General features: G+C 44.9%; 1 pseudogene; it reads left to right on the forward strand.

Moving 5' to 3' along the window:
* The first annotated feature begins 905 nt into the window (after positions 1-905).
* Positions 906-1,034, forward strand: LOC125344449 (annotated as a pseudogene).
* The last annotated feature ends 4,637 nt before the right edge of the window (positions 1,035-5,671 follow it).

The following is a 5,671-nucleotide window of genomic DNA, read 5'->3' on the forward strand; positions in this document are numbered from 1 at the left end:
TATGTGGGTATGTCTTCATCAATCTTCAAAAAATCAGAGTTGGGGTCTAAAGAAAAATAGAGTATATCATTGTATCTTGTTAATGATAACTGTGGACAGTAGCACCAATATTATCTGGGGTGGGCTGATAAAAATGCAGAATCCCAGCTTGGAATCAGAACCTAACTTTTAACAAGATACTGGAGTGATCCTGATGTACATACTAATTTGAACACATCTCTAGCTAGATTTAGACTCCCTCAGTAAATGCAGAGAAAGGTGGGAAATAATTACTCATTACAAATATGAAAATCTCTATTTTTCTTCATGTGCTCACTGAAGATGAGATCATCTTCCTGTTCACCCACTACATCCATGCATAAATCCCCACATAAATTCCTGTAGCTATCAACCTTGCCTGTATTGTGGAATCATATGGTATATTCTTGATAAGTACCAATTTCAAGTCTGTATTAGTGTATATGATTTTTGGAATGCAATGAATTCACAAAAACTAGGCTTAAAAGAGGGTCTTCAGTACAGGAAATAATAATACATGGAGTTTGGCATGAGTATTTACAGCAATATACTATAAATAACCATTGTAAATAAAAGCAAACAGAAAACAGAAATGACAATATTAGTGTAGCAAAGAATTTATATAACAAAACATTTAAAACCAAAGATATATATGGCTGTTTTAGGCTGTCAAAGATAAAACCCATCAAGGCCTAACCATAGCCACTAAATTTGTATACAAGCTAAAAACAGCTGACAGATATAAAGCAAAAATTATTTTAGAAAACAAACCACAAACAAGTCTCATTTAATTTCAAAACAATTGAAATAATATTGTTTTTTTCTGATTAAAATGAAATGTATTTAGAAATCATTAAGAAAAACTTGAAAGCTATTAAAATTAAATAACTGCTTCTCAGCCTTTTGGCTAAGAGCAAGTGTATTATCTAGTCTTATCAGTTTAATATCTGATATGTACTCTGCCTGAGGACAATATAGTAAGTGGATTTTTTGATATGGGAGACAGAAAAACATTAAATAACTCCTCTACATCAAGGATAAAAATGAAATTTAAAAAATATATTTAAACAAATGAAAATGCAAATATGCAAATGTTAACTGGTGGTGAAAAGTTTATAGCAACTAATATTTCCATCAAAAAACCCATCAGAATAAAACAGTGTATTTCTGTATAGTGTATTTCTATAGACCAAGAAGGTAGAAAAATTAAAACAAGCTAGCATAAGAAAAGAAGAAGCTGGGCACCGGTGGCTCACACCTGTAATCCCCACTACTCGGGAGGCTGAAATCTGAGGATTGGGGTTCAAAGCCAGTCCAGGCAGAAAAGTTGATGAGATTCTTATCAGAAAAATGGAAGTGGTGCTGTGGCTCAAAGTGGTAGAACATGAGCCTTGAGCTGAAGAGCTCAGGTGTGGGGCACTGGCTTGTAGCTTTAAGAGGCGGTCCTAATAGGCCCGCCTCTTCTCCAGCTCTGGGGCCACGTGGCTGCAAGCCCTGCCTGCTGTCTCCGGCCTGGAACCGGAAAGGCGGCTCTAACCAGCCCTGCCTCCCGCCTCGGACCCTGTGTGCACCAAGATGGCTGTGAGTGATGAACCCAGAGGCGGTCCTGGGGGCCATGATTTCTGCTCTTAGGGGAAGTCCCATTACATCACCTGTGAAGGACAGCCTGATTAGCCTATCGCCATGCCTAGCTAGCCACTCCAAATCCCTCCCCTTCCTGCTGCTATATAAACCCCACCCCGGAATTAAAGCTTTGGATGTTTGCAAGACTTCTCCCCGAGTTGCCTGTGTGTCCTGAGTCCTGCCTTAAACATAAAGGAGGGCTGGGGTGGGCGTTCTTGTGACTCACATATTTTCTTGGCTCTGCCCCGCGGGGCACACTCTCATGCCTCTCCTGTGTGTCAGGGGAAGCGCGCGGGCTAAGAGTCCCAACATATTGGTGCCCAATGTGGGGCCCACGAACACACAGCAAACGTAGGCTTAGAAGATACCGGTGAGCCGAGCAACCGGACCCCCTGGAAGTGTGTGAGTACCCCCCATTGGAAGAAAATGGGGCAGACCCAAAGTCAATGGAGTGACCATTTTTTAAGATTTTGAGATCCACGCTCCAAAATACCGGATTGGACTTTTCAGACACTCAAGCCAAAAAGGCCTGGAAGACTTTAAAACATGCTGCACCCTGGGTGAAGACTGCCGGCCTTTTTAGCCTGGCTGCTCAGGAGAGGGGCAGCCTTCCCGCTGCCCAGGAGGAGAGGGGCTCAATGCCCCACTCCAATGGGCCTGCAGGGGGATCTGGAAAGGGCCCCCCGGGTTCCAAGTTGGAAGCTGTGGTCCCGAGACACGCGGCAGATGAGAAGCAGCAGCAGTAGCAGCGGTGGCGGCAGCACGTGGAGTGCCAGTGCGGAGCGCATCACATCTGAGCTGCTGGCACAGAGCAGGTGCTGTGGGGTCCGCGTGTCCGAGCCATGGGCGGGAGGCCTGGCAAGGGGGCCCCGGCAGCACTCGGGGCTGGCTGCGGAGGAGCGGTGGCGGCGGCGGCGGCGGCGGCGGCGGCGGCGCGCGCCGCTTTCCGCCCTGTGCAGGGGCTTCCCAACATCCTTTGCGGACCTGCCATGTCTTACCTTTACTCCCCCTGCTTCTGAGGCCTGGGAAACATTTGCTGGGCTTGCTCACTTAACATCTGTTGTTGGCTAATCTGCTTTGAAAGAGACAAAAAAGGCTGTCGATTCTTGTTGCTGTTTGCTAAGTTGGAGATTGGGTTATATTCTGATTGCTGTTGGCTAAATCCTAAGCTTTCGGTTAACAATAGAATGGGTTTTAACAAGGGCCTCCCTCCCTTGCCCCAGGTGATGGGCATGCCAAATTCCTCAAGGCTGGGCAGGGGCTTGGAGGCTCCCGATAATCCTGCCCCCCACCCGGGCAGTGGCCTTACAATGAAAGTGTGTTGCTGTGAGCCTGAATCTGTGAAAATTTTGTTTCCTAGGAAAAGTTTTTTTGTTTTCTAACTTACCATGTGGTTCTAAAATATGGGCAAATAATATCATTTTGCCCCTGGAATTCCAATAGATTTACTTGGCCAATTCAGAAAAAGAAAATTTTTCTAAGCGTACCCAAAGCTTGTGCACAACTGTCTATATGTGTGTCCGTTTGTCTGTCTGTTTGTCTGTGGATAAAGCATGTAAAATCTAGCATCATGGTTTAAAAATTACTCGCCTTTTTAACTACTATTTTAACTTGCTTAAGTTTAATGTTAAATGGATCCTTGCAGCCTGTAGGTGGAGTTACAGTATCACCTGACTCTAAGAAAAAAAAAAAAAGGAAAACTCCAGGTTTTAAACCCAAACTGATTATGTTTGGGTGCAAGCAAATGTGTCTAACAAAAACTTCAAAAGAGTCAAATATGCAGCATTTGGTATACAATGTTGTAAAATCAGTGTGTTATTTTTATGCCTATCTATGCTAAAAGTCAAATGTACATCTGATCCTGACAATTCTTTGGTATAGACAAAGATTTTGCTTTTCCATTTTTCTCTCCTGTGCTCTCATAAACTCTTTAAGATCAAGGGATCAGAGTCATTTTATACAAATGTGACTATTAACCTAAATTTTCCTGACCCCAAACTAACATTTTGCTTCATAGGATACAGGTCAACATATGTGGTAGCTGCGTGGACTGTGGACATGTGTGCTAGCTGTGTGGACTGTGGCAGCCCGCGACTATAGGAAGCTGCTTCCACAGTCTGCTCCCAAATTGTCTGGTTTCACTGATTCCTTATTCTCTCTCTCGTTCGTAAAGAAAACTGCTCAGGGAATCTAGGAGTCCTGTGAAGATTTTGACAGGCCCAGAGTGCTCTCGCTCTGGCTGTGCCCCACCCCCTCCCAAGATTAGAGCTGGGTTCATAACAGTCCCATCATAACAGAGTTACTCCAGGTTAAAAACATCAGAGTTATGTTGGTGGCCACAGGGTTGCCTTGGGGTAGCATTGGTCTCCCCCGCCCCATGTCTCAGAAACTGTTGTGGCTGACGCAGAGAGCAGACTTGGTTGGCCTTTGGTCTGTGTGGATTTTGTGACTAGGAAAATCCTTTTAAAGTTGTCACCCTGCTTAAACCAGTAGGACATCAGCCTACAAAAGCCAGAGTACTCAGAGCAAGCAACCAGGGAATACTGGGAGATTTCAAATGTCTTTAACCAGTCTGTGTAGAATTTTGTATGCAACCCAGCAGGAGGTATGACAATCTATCCAGAGGATTCTGAGAGATGCCATTACAGCCTGGTCCAGATCCAACCCATCTTTCCTGCCTGCCTTCATCACACATGACTAATGAAGCCTGCTGATCCAGGATGGAAGACACAGCCACTGCTCAAGCTGAGCCCTTTACATTGTCCTGACCCTTTGCCCTCTGATTGTTATTCATTTGTGTTCTCTTCCACCTTCCAGTAAGGTTAAATGATATGATTGATGGCACATGGATCTCGTTCAATCTGCTCTTCTCTAAGTGTTATGGCAGAACGCTGACAAGTATTGTTGGTCAGTTCTCAACAAGTTACAGGTAAAGCTCTATTCCTATTGTTCTCCTTGTTGCTTAATTGTAAACAAAAAGGGCTTTTATGGCTAGAACTCCTCAGATTGCAGTTCGAAGCCAGCTCAGGCAGAAAATCTCTCTAAAACTCCATATCCCAACTAACCAGCAAAGAGCCAGGCTGGAATCTTGGCTCAAGAGGACCAGCAAAACCCCATGAATGCCAATGGGGGCAAGCTATCCCAGCAACAAGTACCTAGACCCCTGAGACTCAGCCATTCCAGGGAACAAGGATCATGGAGAGGAGTAATAGGAGAATGATGTCACATCCTAAATGGAGTCACCTTGTCTCGCCTTTTCAAAATTAATCAGAGCCGGGAGATCTGGAGGGATAATCGTTTACCCACCCAATGCCCATACCTGTCCATTTTCCTTTTCCTACTATTTGTATATATGTATACATATTTATTTTAGCCTCTGACTGGTTACTTCAAACCGGTCCACTATCCCTAAACACTTCCTTCAGTTATCCCTCCTACCTTGTAATTGGCCACAATTGGGTTTATGTTCCAAATGGAACTTTTCTGGCTTATGCCCAGGGTATGTTCTCCCATGTCATTCATGTTAACTGGTCCTGTGAACTTGTTGTCAGCCTTTGCCTGACCTCTTCAAAAGTCTCTTTTAACAGGATAACATCCCTCACTGAGGTTGCCACCTGGGAATTTGCAGCTCAAGGACATCCTCTTACTACACTGCTGTGACCAGCGCAACCTCTGTCGGCTTTTCAGAGGCATTGGTCCAACCAGACACCTTATTTAAAGGTGGAAGTCCGTTGGAAGGACCCCCTCACCGGATCATGGTGAGGTCTGGACCCACTTATCAGTGTGCGAAGGGGCTTTGCGTGTGTCTTCCTGATTGGGAACCAAGCCCAATTTGGATACCAGCTAGAGACTTAAAGTACTGTTCATCAGAATAACCACCCAAGAGCACTCGCTCTTGAGGAATGTCTTGTCCTTGTTCTCTCTAGGAAAAAACAAAGACCGTGGTGGGTTTCTTCCTGCTCTTCCATGGAAATATGGGAAGCCTGCCTGCGTGCATCAGCGGTGGATGGCACCGGAGGCAGCCAACCTC

The sequence above is a fragment of the Perognathus longimembris genome, chromosome 28 (genome assembly GCF_023159225.1).
Source record: "Perognathus longimembris pacificus isolate PPM17 chromosome 28, ASM2315922v1, whole genome shotgun sequence".
Taxonomy (NCBI): domain Eukaryota; kingdom Metazoa; phylum Chordata; class Mammalia; order Rodentia; family Heteromyidae; genus Perognathus; species Perognathus longimembris.